The 17965-nt window shown below is 46.7% G+C and overlaps 1 protein-coding gene across 2 annotated transcripts in view; it reads left to right on the top strand.

The window, feature by feature from the left end:
* SAMD12 (sterile alpha motif domain containing 12) overlaps nucleotides 1-17965 on the top strand; it is a 350326-nt gene that overhangs the window by 35111 nt on the left and 297250 nt on the right. The window lies entirely within an intron of this gene.

The raw sequence follows: 17965 nt of genomic DNA, 5'->3' as shown, positions 1-17965 counted from the left end.
GGAGGACTAATTATGTTACAGTACAAGACTATTTATCAATTAATATTTGCAGTATTTACCCTGAAAACACCTTTACGTTATCTAGTCCGTGCAGGGAGGTGAGTTGGGGGCTGCCCAGCTACTCAGGCACCCCCCCAAATTGCTGAAAACTGGGTTGTGCCTTGAGGCCACGCCCTCAGGAAGTCAAAGCCACACCCCAATACAGACCACACCTCCATTTTTTGTTCACCTCTGGTGTGTGATTGGTCCTGATATCACAAAACAAAAGTTGGGAGGTGTGGCTTATATATCGCAAAAAGTACAGAAAGAGAAATATGGAGGGTTCCCTCCTCTGAGCTCTACACTCGCGCATGCGCAGAAGTGCGGCAGCCCCCTGGTGTTGAAAGTACAATGATCACTAATGCAAGTAGTTTACTGTTAGTCTGGGGAGGGATTATTAGATGGCCCCCTTTTGGGTCCTATTTATCAAACGCTCCTTTCTCCTTTTATCGAACAACCACCCCCCCCCCCCCCCCCAGGAAGGAGCGGTAACCATACTCCCCTGAGCATGAGCTGTAACCATACTCCTCTGAGCAGGAGCAGTAACCATACTTCCCTGAGCAGGAGCGGTAACCGTACTCCCCTGAGCAGGGGCTGTAACCGTACTGCTCTGAGCAGGAGCACTAACCATACTCCTCTGAGCAGGAACGGTAACCGTACTCCCCTGAGCAGGAGTGGTAACCATACTTCCCTGAGCATGAGCGGTAACCATACTCCCCCGAACAGGAGCGGTAACCATACTCCCCCGAACAGGAGCGGTAACCATACTCCCCCGAGCATGAGTGGTAACCATACTCCCCTGAGCAGGAGCGGTAACCATACTCCTCTCAGCAGGGGCGGTAACTATACTCCCCCGAACAGGAGCGGTAACCATACTCCCCCGAGCATGAGCGGTAACCATACTCCCCTGAACAGGAGCTGTAACTGTACTCCTCTGAGAATGAGCGGTAACCATACTCCCCTGAGCAGGAGCGGTAACCATACTTCCCTGAGCAGGAGCGGTAACCATACTCCACTGAGCAGGGGCGGTAACCATACTCCACTGAGCAGGGGCGGTAACCATACTCCTCTGAGCAGGAGCAGTAACCATACTCCCCTGAGCAGGAGCGGTAACCCTACTCCCCTGAGCAGGAGTGGTAACCATACTTCCCTGAGCATGAGCGGTAACCATACTCCCCCGAACAGGAGCGGTAACCATACTCCCCTGAGCAGGAGCTGTAACTGTACTCCTCTGAGAATGAGCGGTAACCCTACTCCTCTGAGCAGGGGCGGTAACCATACTCCTCTGAGCAGGGGCGGTAACCATACTCCTCTGAGCAGGGGCGGTAACCATACTCCCCTGAGCAGGGGCAGTAACCATACTCCCCTGAGCAGGGGCGGTAACCATACTCCTCTGAGTAGGGGTGGTAACCATACTCCCCTGAGCAGGAGCGGTAACCATACTTCCCTGAGCAGGAGCGGTAACCATACTCCCCTGAGCAGGAGCGGTAACCATACTCCCCTGAGCAGGAGCGGTAAACATACTCCCCCGAGCATGAGCGGTAACCATACTCCCCTGAGCAGGGGCGGTAACCATACTCCCCTGAGCAGGGGCGGTAACCATACTCCCCTGAGCAGGGGCGGTAACCATACTCCCCTGAGCAGGGGCGGTAACCATACTCCCCTGAGCAGGAGCGGTAACCATATTCCCCTGAGCATGAGCGGTAACCATACTCCCCTGAGCATGAACGGTAACCGTACTCCCCCGAGCAGGAGCGGTAACCGTACTCCCCCGAGCAGGAGCGGTAATTCTGCTAAGCACACGTGTATGGGCGTTCAGGGACTCGCCAGTCATACTGCCCATGTGCATGTAATAAAGGGTATACAGTTGGCATCACATAGGATCTAATGGTTGTTGCATGGTAAGGAGACTTTGGCTTTAGGCTGCCCAGCTGGCACATAACGTAACGGTTCCATCAGTAAGTTAGCACTCTGGAGAAAGTGTTACCCTTGTTAGCCAATGAGATGCTAGCTCTCTTTCTTTACTACATTCTGTAAAATGCTAGATAGAATCTAATTGGTTGCTATGGGCAACATCTCCATCTGTCATCTTTAGGAGATTTATCAATTCTCTTCCTTTATTTTCTCCAGCCTATGATAATAGGTGTATGGATTATGGGGTCGACAGTGTCTATGTCCACACTACAAAGTTGTCAAATGCGCAAGTTCGATGCTGGGTAAAGGTCAGCACAAGGTTGGCAACGAAAAGGTCAACATGAGGTTTTTATTTTTGGTGTCGAAACCTGAGCTTGTGGATCCCTCAAAAAGTATAGGGCATGCCCCCGCTTGGCAAGCTTTACCGCTCCCAATCATAAACCACCTAGATCAGGCCTGACCAACCTGGGGCCCTCCAGCTGTTGTGAAACTGCATTTCCCAGCATGCCTTGCCACAGTTTTGCTATTAGGGAATGCTAAAACTGAGGCAAGGCATGCTGGGATGTGTAGTTTCACAACAGCTGGAGAGCCGCAGGATGGCTAGGCCTGATCTAGATGGTAGAATCTAAAAAACTCCTGCTTAGGTCGACATTTACTGCAACAACATTCTACCTAGACACTAATGACCTATCACCTGGATCCTGATAGGAGCTGTACTTTTTAGTCTGCCATGTACACATTTATGAAAATGCTTGCTAATTAATGAAACACTGGAGGGCGGAAGGAGCTCGAAAGTCTGGTAAAACCTTCCGTTCCCCCCGTCCCCTCCCCCCTCATCACTGCTGTGCCAACACATTTAATTGGTGTACACCTGTTGTCTGTTGCTTCCAAGAAACTCAATGTAATGATTTCTATTTTTGGAGAGAGAAATATAACCACAACCTGCCACGTTCCTTTATAAGGATTGATTGATTGATCCCAGCGAGCGTCCCGGCTTCACAAAATGTATTTCTCCTATTCAGCTGCAAACCGCATTGTTCTGAAAAGTTTCCTAGTCTTCCATTGTTCACGCGGCAATAATATTTGCTGCCAATTTAATGCAGATAAAATGCCGCCGATGCAAGAGGGGCGAAGGAACAATGGAGGCGCTGTCTGTTATTTGTTTGGGATTTTCCGCCTAATTGTTTGGGATGAGTCTCAGACATATTGAACATGGAAATATGCTAATGGTTCCCTGGCTGAGCCGATACCCTCGTGCCTCTTATTGAACCTCCCTTACGGTAGAACCGCTGGTAATTGTAGCGTCTCTCCTCCTCGCTAATGCCCTCTCTCCCCCCCGCAATTTCCAGTAATCATCGACTGATTCTGGGAAGTAAATAGGCTTCTGGCATTAAAGTTTTAAATAAGAGGTCTGGTTTTATTTCTAATTATGCATATAAAGTATTGCATTGTGGATTCAGAAACTTTATTGCGCATTCCAGTCTTCCTCTATTCCCACGCCGGCCTTTACTTTTATGAGAGGAGATGCTGGAATCCGCAGCGTAATAATGGGCGGACAGTTGGTGACGTCGGGCAAAACTCTTTATTAACACATCGCGGACTGGCTAATAATGGAATCCTGTGCTACTGTATGGTGTAATTGTAGCAATAATTGCATAATGACGACTCATTTCCCTTTTATGTGCTATACAGTTAGCCTTCTCAGTGCTGCAGACTTCATTCATTAACCTTTCCTGACTTTAGGAAAAAAAAGGGCGTAACGACCGTAGGTGCAGGGAGTGGAGCTGCTGTGGGGCCCAGAGCGGAAAGGGCCCCACCTTCCCAGTCAAAGTTACATGTGTTTTATACATTGTTCACAATCAGATACAAACTTACAAACTTTTGCTGTGGGGCTTACTAATATCTAGTTATGCCACTGACAGAAAATCATATCAGTGACTATTTCCATATGTACCTGCTATGTTCTTCCATAACTGCTGGGGCCTGTGGTATCGCGAGAAGGGTGCAGGGGTTGCAGGCCACTTCCGGGTGTTACCCTTCCAAAAGATGACGCAAGAAGCTGGCTCCTCTGCAGTGTATGATATCCATCACCTGGGTGCCCATCACTGAGACGGAACAGGCAGTGCTACTGAGTATCAAGGAGCAGCCCGCAAGCTCTCAGGGGGAGGTTATCTGGGGCATCCCCTGCTAAGCCATGCCCCCTAAGTGATGTAATTGGGTACTTCCACAATGTCACACCCCTTCAGGAAGTAACACCACTGTTCAACCTCGAGGGGGGAAGCCAGGTGTCACTGACTCTGGTTCCACCACTGGCTGGGGCATAACTATTTGTCATTATATGTTACATTATTTATATAGCACACACATGTCTGATTCATGTTTGTAAATAAAGCAAATAAGCAAGCAATTGGGCAGGACCATGCTGCACTGCAGATGGGGCAGATGTAACGTGCAGAGAGAGCGTTAGATTTTGGTGGTTTTGAAACTGAACAGTATAACAATACAGTTGTCCAGTATTTGTGAACTCTCCCTAACTGTCAGGGATGCTCCCTGAAATAGCAGCAATCTCCCTGACTCTGCACAGTATATCACTCTCCATGTAGCAATTATTCTTTTTTTTTGGGGGGGGGGGGGGGGTAAATCGAAGATATACAGTATACATAAGGCATAGTGATCCTTATGCATATTTAAATGCGGTTTCTTGTAGCCACTTATATGGAACCCCTTGTAAAACACATTACAAGAGAAATCCTAAGAAGCATCAGCGTCGTCATCAACAAGTAGATCTTAAAAGCTGCTTTGGGGTAAATATACATTTGGATGCTAAGCCATATACACACTAAGCAATATAATAAATTATATCGCTCATTTTGGCTCTTGCGACCGATATCGTTTATAATATCGCTTAGTGTGCATGTGTCTTAACGTCGTTAATGACATACCCCCATTGTTGTCTGTGCGGTATGGCACAATACTGATGATACTAGGAGCGGGGGGCGAGTGATGGCACTGAGCAATATCAGTGAGTGTGTATTCACGATATCGTTTTCACAGGAGCTCCGAAGATACTGTTAAAGATATCGTTCCTGGAGCTCATCGCTTACAGCAATGAATCAGGCCCACATTCCGCACCACTTGACGTCAAATTTTTCAGTCTTGACAACATCAATACAGTAGTTGTTCCGCGCTTGTCTGAGGCACCTGGACACAGACGGGATGCTGTATTTTTTGCATCCAGTAGGGGGGGTGTGTGCCAGGGTGAATATTATCGATAGCGGCTGTATAAATACAGTCAGACACCTAAGTGTGCAAACACACCAATGCTCGCATAGACCGGCTGAAACGTTAGCATCAATTATGAGTTAGACTGCCGGAGGCCTGGCGAAAAGGGATTCGCCTATCTCAGAAGGCTGATTAGACAATGGGACCGATTCAGGTTTTTTCACTGATCATTAGCGGCCTCCTTCTCCCTGCGACCTGGTTGGGAGCTGTGCACAGGGGCAGGGGGGAGTGTGGAGGTTACCTGCTTGCTGGGCTCCGAACACTTGCAGCCTGTCCGGAAAAACCTGAAACGGGCCCAATATATGGACACAGTGCAGACATCGGCGGCACCATCCACTGGCTCGTGCTGCATTGCAGGGGTGTACACTATGGCCCTTATTCTGGTTCACTCGCAAAGGCACATTCCTTCCCAAATGGACAAAACCATATGGGCAGGTATAACTCGTGTTTAGAGAATAATCCCCTATGTCTCAATTTGCACACTGTAAATACTGGAGTGTATGGCTTATATTGTACCTCCCAGCATTAAAAAAGGATTGATCCAGACCACCGCCCATTCACACATACAGATGGAGCCGGCTCCTGCTTTGCGAGGGCTCGCCGGACCCCGCCACCTCACCACACCGCCCCTACCCTGGCAGTCTCCCTGAAATGGAGACGGGCAGGGTTTCCACCGCCCAGCCGCCAAGTGACTGGGATGCGTGTGCGTGTGAGAAGCTTGCGCGTCCCAGTCTGATGGAGTCCCTCCCAGCCAGCACTCGCCAGCGGGGACATTCTGGCGAGTACTGAGGCTAAATGAGAGGGACTCCATCTGTAAGCTCCTCCCTTTACACGGTTGGCAATTTGGCACTATCCTCCCTGCCCTCCTGGTGCTGACCTCACCAGAAGACTAGGCTTAGATCCTGCTGGGCAGGGCTTAACTAGGGCTCTTTAAACTGTCTGGCTTCTTGGGACCGCAACACCTGCAGCCCCTAGAAGCCAGAAAGGACTGCTATTATATCAGGGGAGTGGCTTCCCATGGGAAGTGCCCTCTCTCGTTGCTTTTGCAGGTGGACTGGCAGTCCCAGGTCGAGAAAACACAACCCCTCTGGGACTGCCTGTCTGGCTGCAATAGCAGACAGAGGTGGCAGATTTTACTAGGTGGCGGGTTTTAGCCCCTCAGTACAATCAGCCACCGCTTAGTAGGAATGATTACCTACAGTTACCATCAGTTGGAAATGTAATAATTTTCCAAAATATGACAGTAACTGATTTGTACCTTTTGTGATACTGCCCCTTTAAGCACAGACGCCTAATCAATAATACCAGGTTTCTTATTTCAAAGAAGTACTTTGTAGTAGCACATTTTAAGATCTATTTAATAACATTGTTTAAAAAAAAATAATAAGTATGACTATAGAACATCTACCCGCGGATGTGTAAATATATTTGAAATGCTTTTTTTACATTTTAGATATTAATATTGGAAAACAAGAGCTTCTGAGAACCTTCTTGGCCTTAAGGCGTAAATTACTTGGCTTCTAAAACGTCTTGCAGGTCCGCCGCCTCTCTTCTTCTTTACCGTAGAGGAGAAGAGACCAATGTTTCCGAATCTGCAACGGAAAAAAATGAAACGCCAAGCAAGAATGTATTTATGTATCCATAATTGTTTTATTCGGAGTACCCGTAATTTCAGAGCTACGGTTCTTACACGAAAATGTTAATTCTAAATGAAGCTAATGGAATGAAAAAATACAACACAATCTGCGACGTGTGCCCAGAATCACGTATTAAAAACATAATTTGGCCCGAATCGAATATTTTCTACTATCTAAAAAAAATTATAAATTCTAAATGACGTCGCTAAATTTGACAGCTATTAAATGCGCTTTATTGAAATAAATTACTCCAAATACTCGTAGGGAACTAGGGAAGAAAAATGTCTTATTATTTTGGAACTATCTGCATTTTTATCAAACCTTTAGTAAATGATTTTCATTACGGAATAAAATAGGCTATTAAAAACCTGGCTTCTTGCTCTGGATACATGTCAAATCTTTGTTAAGTAGCTTATTTAAAAGCCATGCTGGATAATGTCAATTAGTCATGGAAACAGATTAATTTAATTATTGATTTGTTTGGAATTCATTTTTAAATGGCGTTAAAAAACACAAAATCTGAAAAAGATAAAAACGATTCTGATCATTATTTTTTACACGCCATATTGATTTCTCAAATCGGTTTGGAAGGCTCAAGTGAATTGATATATTGCAATGATAGAACCTTTATCTTGGAGCTTCGGTTTGATTTTATTTACCCATGAAAGAAGGCAATCATTTAAATATTGAGACCAATGGAAGAACTTATTATTACTGCACCTGAGGCATCATCTGGAATCGGTACAAGGTGTTTCGCGATTTGCCGGCAGTGTAAGTAGATGTTTGCCAAGTTCTATAGATCTCTCCTAAAAGTAATAAATTGTGGAGAGTAAAACAAAAAAGATGGCTACGATACCTAAAAAGTCCTTTCTTACCTGCTCTAAAAACTCACCACACAAGTGTCTTCATGGGCCGATCAATATCGGGCCGATATATCGTTACCAGCCGGATTGGAACGACGTGCCAGATGACCAGACCATGTGTGCGGCCAATCTGCACCATTAGGCACGACCGACAACACGAAGTGGAATGCAGCGTAACGCAATGTAATGATGGATCGTTTCATCCGTCATTACATCGTTCTGATGTGTTCCGCGGTAAAGATATGTCAGCCCATTGGTCACCGCATCATCTTTGTAAACCTCTCTCCAGTGTGTACTTGGCCTTTGGGAGGCTCAGGACTCTATAACACCAGTGATGGCCATCCCCACTCAGTGGCATAACAATAGCTCCGCAGACCCCGCGGCCGCGGGGGAGGCGCTGTGTAAGTGCGGGCGCCGGGCGTCTGCGGGGCTATTGTAATGCCAAACAAACACCCCCCGCCCATGCCCCCGTGCCTTATTTTCCGCTGTCCTTCAGTGCCAGGGACCCGCAGCCGGCTCCCCTCCTGGCTTCTGCTGAAATGAACCATCATAAAATGTCCGCCCCCATAGAGCAGACCATTCTCTGAAACTGTCTGCTGAATTGGTGCGGACATTTTGGTATGGTCCGTTTTTCATACCAGCAGAAGCCAGGAGGGGAATCGGCTGCGGGTCCCTGGCACTCACCTGGCACTGAAGGACAGCGGAAAGTAAGGCACGGGGGGCGGCGGGGGTATTTGTTATCTTTACTGGGGGTGGGGGGGCGGGGCGTTGCCAAAATTTACGGTTTTGTTAAGTCAACAGTATGTAGATTGACAGTCAAAAGGTCGACCACTATCAACAGGCAAAAGGTCAACACATGGAAAAGATAGACATGCATAAGGTCAACGTGGTCAAAAGGTCGACATGAAAACAGTTGACATAAGTTTGTCACATTTTATGGTGTCTATGTTGACACCAGTCGACATGGACACTGTATAAGTGTACCTCATCCCCTAGAATGGCTTTCTGCACTCGCCAAGCTTCGGGCACTGTGCCCCGCTGCGCTTGGCGCACTAATCTTCCTCTAAGCCCACTGAGACGGTAAAGTATGATCAAGTTTTTGTATTTTTTTAAATCATGAAAATGTTTTGACCATGTTGACCTTTTTTTATGTGTCGACCTTTTGACTGTCGAACTAGACACTGTCGACCTAATTAAATCAATTGTGAGAGGATCCAACAACAAAATAGGTGGGATTAATAAATCACTACACCCTGTGTGGGAGCCATTGACAGTCTAGTGGTCCTCAGACCTTTAAGCTGCTGTGACAAACCACAAACCTCCACATGTCCTATAATACCCCCCTCCCCCCACCGAGACTGACCACAGACCCCCAAACCTCCATCACTCAGACAACCAACTCATTACCATTATCACAGATATCCCCACCCATCCCTCAGTGGAGACCAGAAACACCCCACTCCTGTCTCTGTAGTCTGTAACAGATGTCACAATGGATATAGACGGGCACCCGTCTTGTATAAGTATTTTGGGTACTCTGCTCTGTGACCCAGCAAAGGTTATGCGTGTGGGAGACAGGAGGAGGGTGGGGCCACTTCTCTAAGGGAGCTGGAAAACATTTCCTTTTTTTTTTTAAATATTCTAATCCAAATTATATGAAATACCAACATACGGACAGATTTGGAGATACATTAGCCCAATACAGTATAAATCCTTGGGAATAGTTTCAAATTAAAGAGCTACACTTGTGTAAACCGCGCAACATCCTGGGACACCAAGTCTTCTATTACTCCATAACAATTGCATCCATTGATCGCTTATATTTTTAAACACGATCTTAGAACCTACAGTAGCTCTCTGCATCCTAGTTGACTTTTTTCATCATGCACAAAATGACTTCACAGCCACACAAACCCACATTAACGTCATTCCTAATGTTTATTAAGTGCTTACCATAAATTTTACGAGCGATCCAATTTCCGATCCTCCTCGTAGAGCAATTAGGAACCCAAGCAGGATGCATTATGCATCCAACCGAGGAGATACAATGGACGGGAGAACACTGGAGCGTTACGTGGCGTGCGATGTGTAGGGGTAAAATGTGTATCACATGGCATTCTGTAGACGCTGACACTGCAAGACATCCTTGGATGCAATTAAAACCAGTTAGCTAATGCACACACATGATCTGCTTTAATGGAAGATCCTAATTATTTGTCACCTTTCTGCTCATTGTTGATGGATGCCGGGATTGTCTGGGTGTCACCCCTATGACTCCTCTTTCATATAAGTGATTCCATCTATTACATACTTGCCACCCTGTGATTGTGTTTTGCGTTAATCGCCATCCATTATCGTATTGTTTTCCATGCGTTCCCGGCTCTCCTTGTCCTCTACATTCCTTCACTCCGAGGAACACAACAGAATTACTTGCATTCTAGTAAAGCCGAAAGGCACTTTCTTTCTTTTGCAGGTCTTTCGTAAATACATTTTTACAGCGTTGTATATGTCGACAAATTTCACAACTTTTGAAATTCATCCTTAGAATAGATACAGAATTCAGAAAAAAGTAAAAAAAAATATATATATATACATATATATATATATATATATATATATATATTTCAGCCACAATCCCCGGCACTCTGCTCCCACTGATGGGGTTGCCTTGCTCCAGGTGCCCTTCTCAGAGGCTTTGCACCCCTCATATCCAAAGCATTACGAATTGAAGGCACTCAGGAGACTTTGTAGATAGATAGAAAAATCGTGAAAAACCACCAGGCAATAGTGGCACTCCACTGGACTTCCAATAAATCAGGTACAGACACAGGATCACTGACATTTCGGATTTGACTCCGTTCCTACTTTGATAACGGAGTAAAATCCGAAACGTCAGTGACCCTGTTACAGTACCTGATTATTAGAAGTCCAGTGGAGTGCCACTATTGCCTGATATATATATATATATATATATATATATATATATATATATATATATATAATCTAACTACTCCTCACCTCTCTGAGGTGAAGTACTGCCACTGACCACTTGACGGACCAAACTACTCCTTTGTGTGCTAAAAAAAATGTCATGACGTGAAGCAAAAGCAATTTGGGTGGGGTGGAGAGTTTGTTGGCTAAAAAACTGTCACAGCTCAAAGTGAAAATACATTGTAGAAAATGTTTTTTTTTTTTTACAGACTTATAACTGGAATAGATATATTGGGGGGGTATTCAATATGGGATTCCAACTGTCGGAACATCCTGAAGGTCAATTCAGTGTTCCGGCTATCGAAAAATGTCCGTGAATTCAACATCCTGAAGGTGGCTGTTCCACCTATATCCTTGTGCAGCTGGGATAGGTTGTGCCCATGTACTAAGGAAAGCTGCTGCGTGTGGTTACCTTGTCATACAGTAATGTGAACCAGACCAAGCCTGGTCAGCACACAGCGCGTGACAGTGGTTGCCTGGGTAATGTGCAAAATGGGGGGGTCACAAAAGGTCATGTATCCATTTTGGGGTATTATACAGTTGTCAGAAGTTTTAGAATTGTACTTCTTGCTGTCGTTTCGGTGTTGGATGTAACAGACACAGTCCCAGATCGGTACGTGAACAGATGGCCTCCATTTTGGGCCTCTTGAGACTCGAAGCAGATTTGTGACTGATAAGTTAACGAGTGCCTGCTAATCAGCCTCCGCTATTATCGCCCTCCATGCCGCCACAAAGTGGGGGACTGGAGCTTGATCTATGGAGGTTGCTGAAGGATAGAAGGTTGTTGTGGTGTTTATCGCCGTGATAGGCCTCATTTGTATGGTAATCCTTCCCCATTCATTTGCATTTTCCCTTTAATGTCCTATGTGTTCGGTGCATGCAAACCTTTAGTAGGGTGCTAAACTCCTCTAATTGATGCAATGTGGATTACAGTTGTTCATTGAAATAAATAAGACATATGTTGCCCGCCAGTCACCCTTGACGGCGAACATTTTGTGTTGTCCTGACAGTCTTGTATTGGCTTCCCAGTAAGAGAATCCTGTTCACTCTATTGCATCTATCGGTCTTTCTCGTTAATAATTAGTCTTTTATTCACATCGTTTGCCAGGGCCAATGGCTAGTGGGCATAGTTTTGTCTCTATTTCCCCTCTTTTCCCATCTCTCACCCCCTTTCCCTCATGTCTTTCCTTTTCCGTGCCCCTATGCCCCGAATCTCCCCATTATCTCACCTCTATTCCTCCCATCTCCCCCTATTATTGCCCCTATTTCTCTAATCACTACCTTATAAATTGTACATATACCTTCCGTGTCCCCTATTCTTGCCCTTAGTCCTCTAATCTTTTTGTTGTCCGTATACCTCCTGTATCCCCTATTCTTACCCCAGGGCTGCCACTAGAAATTGTGGGGCCTGGGACTGATTTCCAGTCCCCCCCCCCCCTTCCTCACTCATCGCCTGGCTCTTCTGGTCACTGGGGTGGAGCAGAGCGAAGTGCTGCCCCCCCCCCCCCTTCTGCTGTGATGCCCCCCACTTTTTCCCGAAGAGCTTGTATAGGAGCGCAGTTCTCTCTTCCACCTCCGGATCCTGGCTGCCATTTAAAATATTCCATCAACTTGTGAGACAATCTAACTGCCCGGCTGCCGGTAAGCGAGCTCTGATTGGCTCACCAAATGGTGCCGCATTTTAAATGGCTGCCAGTGTCTGGAGGTGAAGGAGAAGCCTGCGTCTGGAGCAGGGGGCTTCAGCAGATGGAGCTCATCAGAGGCAGTTGCATGATTGCAGGGGGGGGTGCCGTGTAGGAGTTGATTGGCTGGTGGTTTATCACCCTCAATTTAAACACTTTTCACGGCTTAGTACATCTGGCCATCTCTCTCTCATCTCTCGCTGACTCTCCTTTTCTCTCCCTCTCTTTGAGGGGTATTCAATGCCGCAGCGAGCGGCCGGCGAGGGGGTTAAACAGCGAGGATTGCTGAAAACCAGCGATCCTCGCTGTTTAACCCCCGCGCCGGCCGCTCGCTCTATTCAACGTACTGTGGAAATCCTCGCCGTCACAGGACGGCGAGAATTCCCCAAAACAGCGAGACCCGCGGCTGCTGCAGAAAACTCGCAGTTTTTAGCCGCGGGTCTCGCTGCTTCTGGAGCCGCATCCGCCAATTCCACCTCGCTCAAAAAACAGAGCGAGGGGGAATTGGCGGATGCGGAGGCTGTGTTGAATGCTGTCAGGGTGAGTGGTGACAGCGATCAGGAAGACCTGTTTGCTGTCACCACTCGCAAACAGCATTGAATACCTTTGAGTGAGATGAATCAAATCATGCAAAGAGGTAAATTACCAACCAATCAGCCGCTGTTATATTACTTTTATTTTTTACTTAATATCACTCCACATTATCCCACTCCAAGATTTGATCACATCCCCACCACTCCAATCCTCTCTCTATATCCTCTCTTTCCCCCTTCCCTGTCTCTCTCTCTCCCCCTACGTACTGTATCTCTTTCTCTATATGTCTCATCTCTTCCCTGTCCTCAGTATATACTGCTAGGGGTGGGTGTTAGCACATTACCGAATTAGCTATGGGAAGGTCAGCTATATTAACCTATTGAGATAACTAGCAGATGTGTAAGTTTATTAGAGTATTCAGTTCATTTCAAGGAAGGCAATTAAGGCCTCTTTATAAGGACACTACAGCCATTATTCCCAGTGCGTTAAATAGGTTCTTTGAAGAAGCTGATCTTGATAATCATAGATGGGTAGAAAGGCTGCGCTGATTACTGAGGAGTTCTAGGTATAAAGGACATTGATAGGTAGGGGGAAAAGAAAGAATTAAGATTAGGACAGACGTTTGCAGGAGAAGTCCTGGCTGAATTTATAACTGCGATAAAACTTCATACCTCGGAAGAAAAAGTGTAATGGGAACCCGTCGTACTCATTGTTCTCGAAAATTGAAAATGCTAATTTCTTCCTATATTTCCATTACTTCTTGGAGGGGGTTAAAATGTAAATTGAGGAAAGGGGATATGGCTTGCCAAATAAAGATCCATTCAAAGTTAGCGGTACGTGGTCTGCTTTGTGTTATAGAAGAAGAGATACATTTGTGCTATACCTACAGTGTATGTACATATTTATTATATAGTGGTTCACAAAGTTATTACAAAACGCAAAACGCACTGTACGCCAGAGGTGGATTGGCTCTTGAAACCGGGCCGGGAGCCGGGAGGTGTCCGGGCGGGGTGGAGGGGTGTGTGGCTGCGGCGGTATGCCGGGGGTGTGTGCTGTCGGCGGCAGTATTCCCGGGGGGGGGGGGGGGGGGGTGCTGGTGGCGGTATATCCGATGGGGGTGGGGGGCAGCTCACCTGCTGCAGCTGGGAACTGGAGCTGGGAGCTTGGGAGGTGCTGCGCAAGCATGCGGCCATTTTGGAGTTGGGCAAAGTGCTGTGGCCACTGACCGCAGCCCAGCCGGCCCCTTTTAATGACTTTTGGCCCGGCACACCGGGAAATGGCCCGGTTTACCAGTGGGCCAATACGCCCCTGCTGTAGGCCTAATTCAGCATGGATCACTAATTTGCAAAGTTGGAGTGTCGATCTTGGGTTGACCCATACCCAATCAAAATCGACTTCCTATTTATATAGCACCTCCTAGAATACCATACCATACCATCTTCAATAGAACTCTAATTTTAGTAGATAAACCCCACTGACGGTTGTCGTAGACACTGTACCCTGTAGATTAACTGGAACCAACAGCAACCTCATCCCCAGCTATGCACACCACAATGCATGTAAGTGTAATGATGGTTAGGCTAAGGGGGGATGTTAAAGTTAGGCACTTGGGGGAGGGGTGAGCGGGTGTTGAAGTTAGTGGGGAGGGGATAGTGTGCTAGTTAGGCTGCAGGTTGGGAGGGGAAGGGGTGTCAGGATCCTGCGCATTGGAAAGCTGTTGATGGAATTCTGACTGCCAGCAATCATCGATGGTTTATGGCCGATGTCAAATACTTTTGCCATTGATGGGGAACCAGATGGTTTCCTTCCATCGATGGCACAGCAAAACCGATGTTTTGCTTTTGCTTTTTTTTCCCAAAGTGCCAGGACACAGAGCACCCAGACACCCACGAAGCCCCGCCCATGTGTTGGCTGACCATCGATATGTAAAACTATCGATGGTCATCCATTGCATAGTTTTACACTATCGATGGTCATTCGCATTTTTGCCATCAATGGCAACCATCGAACATGACTCCCAATACCATCCCATATTAGGGCATTACGCATGATATGGATTAAGTTGATGAATGCATCTCATTATTTGCAATGAGTGGTTGCCTACTGTCCTCCGTGAACCTCTGGGAGCGGAGGTCGGAGATGCTCGTTGGTTCCAGTATGGCGGCGCTTCCTGCTGCGATGATTCCTGGGAGTCTGGGACAATTATCCTGAATTTGGGATATCAGACAGCTGTGACGTCCTGTCCCCCAATTAAGAAGCGGACAGTTTTAAAAGTGTATTGCACTCTGCATAATTTGCATATTTTGAAGTATGCAAATGACCTTTACTTACTACAATTGCTAGGCTGCCAGTCACAGAGACATATGCTTTAATACCATTTTATTTTTGCCTTTCATGGCTGAGGCTAATCTGATACCGGCTTCATTAACATTTTCAGGTGCAGTTTCAAGATAAAAGACCGTGGGCACTTCCTCAAACGAGAATGTGAAATGGCCATTTCAATAAGCAAATCTAAGTTACCATGGCAACCTTTCTGTTGGAGCCCAAACATCATTCCGCCTTGTAAAGAGAGCGCGTCCGCTATCGCATGTTTCCCTCCAGTATAACCACGGGGACACTGCTTCATTGTTATCTCCTGAAGCTGAGAATTCCCCTTCGTTCATTACTGAACATAATTCAGCTGTTCTCCGTCCAAAGGCATCCATTCTAGACGTCCGCTTCTCTGGCACGTGCTCTTAGACTGGGACGCTGGAACTCACAATTCCCCATCAAGATAAATATTTAAAAACCTGTATATATTAGAAAGTATTTCACTTTGTTCAGCTGTGTAATCGGGAAAGAGGTGGCGCAGTGATATGTGTCCTCCTGCGTTACTGTAATTGTAGCTGCAAACAGATTACAGTACAGCATTGGTGGGTAAAACATTTGGCATGTGATCACTGATATCACCCTGTAGTCATTGTAAGCCCCAGTGGAGCTTACACTCTATATTCCCTACCACATGTACACGCACACGCAGACATTCTAGGGTTAATTTTGTTGGAAGTCAATTAACCTACCTGTATATTTTTGGAATGTGGGAGAAAACAGGAGCACCCGGAGGAAACCCACGCAAACACAGGGAGAATATACAAACTCTGCACAGTTAGAGCCATGGTGGGGATTGAACCCATGACCTTAGCGCTGTGAGGCACTAATGTAACCATTACACCGTCCGTACTGCCCCGTATATATAACACATGGTGGGGATAGAACCCATGACCTCAGCACTGTGAGGCAGTAAAGTAACCATTACACCGTCCGTACTGCCCCGTATATATAACACATGGTGGGGATAGAACCCATGACCTCAGTGCTGTGAGGCAGTAATGTAACCATTACACCGTCCGTACTGCCTCCTATATATAACACATGGTGGGGATAGAACCCTCGACCTCAGCACTGTGAGGCAGTAATGCTAACCATTACACCATCCATACTGCCCTGTATATATAACACATGGTGGGGATAGAACCCATGACCTCAGTGCTGTGAGGCAGTAATACTATAACCATTACACTGTCCGTACTGCCCCGTATATATAACACATGGTGGTGATAGAACCCATGACCTCAGTGCAGTGAGGCAGTAATGTAACCATTACACCTTCCGTACTGCCCCGTATATATAACACATGGTGGGGATAGAACCCATGACCTCAGCACTGTGAGGCAGTAATGCTAACCATTACACCGTCCGTACTGCCCCGTATATATAACACATGGTGGGGATCGAACCCATGACCTCAGCGCTGTGAGGCAGTAATGTAACCATTACACCGTCCGTACTGCCCCATATATATAACACATGGTGGGGATAGAACCCATGACCTCAGTGCTGTGAGGCAGTAATATAACCATTACACCATCCGTACTGCCCCGTGTATATAACACATGGTGGGGATAGAACCCATGACCTCAGCGCTGTGAGGCAGTAATGCTAACCATTACACCGTCCGTACTGCCCTGTATATATAACACATGGTGGGGATCGAACCCATGACCTCAGCGCTGTGAGGCAGTAATGTAACCATTACACCGTCCGTACTGCCCCGTATATATAACACATGGTGGGGATCGAACCCATGACCTCAGCGCTGTGAGGCAGTAATGTAACCATTACACCGTCCGTACTGCCCCGTATATATAACACATGGTGGGGATAGAACCCATGATCTCAGCGCTGTGAGGCAGTAATATAACCATTACACCGTCCGTACTGCCCCGTATATATAACACATGGTGGGGATAGAACCCATGACCTCAGCGCTGTGAGGCAGTAATGCTATAACCATTACACCGTCCGTACTGCCCCGTATATATAACACATGGTGGGGATAGAACCCATGACCTCAGTGCTGTGAGGCAGTAATGTAACCATTACACTGTCCGTACTGCCCCGTATATATAACACATGGTGGTGATAGAACCCATGACCTCAGTGCAGTGAGGCAGTAATGTAACCATTACACCGTCCGTACTGCCCCGTATATATAACACATGGTGGGAATAGAACCCATGACCTCAGCGCTGTGAGGCAGTAATGTAACCATTACACCTTCCGTACTGCCCCGTATATATAACACATGGTGGGGATAGAACCCATGACCTCAGCACTGTGAGGCAGTAATGCTAACCATTACACTGTCCGTACTGCCCCGTATATATAACACATGGTGGGGATCGAACCCATGACCTCAGCGCTGTGAGGCAGTAATGTAACCATTACACCGTCCGTACTGCCCCGTATATATAACACATGGTGGGGATAGAACCCATGACCTCAGTGCTGTGAGGCAGTAATATAACCATTACACCATCCGTACTGCCCCGTGTATATAACACATGGTGGGGATAGAACCCATGACCTCAGCGCTGTGAGGCAGTAATGCTAACCATTACACCGTCCGTACTGCCTGTATATATAACACATGGTGGGGATCGAACCCATGACCTCAGCGCTGTGAGGCAGTAATGTAACCATT

This window comes from Crinia signifera, chromosome 5 (assembly GCF_055691185.1).
Source record: "Crinia signifera chromosome 5, ASM5569118v1, whole genome shotgun sequence".
Lineage (NCBI taxonomy): Eukaryota > Metazoa > Chordata > Amphibia > Anura > Myobatrachidae > Crinia > Crinia signifera.
This window is presented reverse-complemented; position numbering and strand designations above follow the sequence as displayed.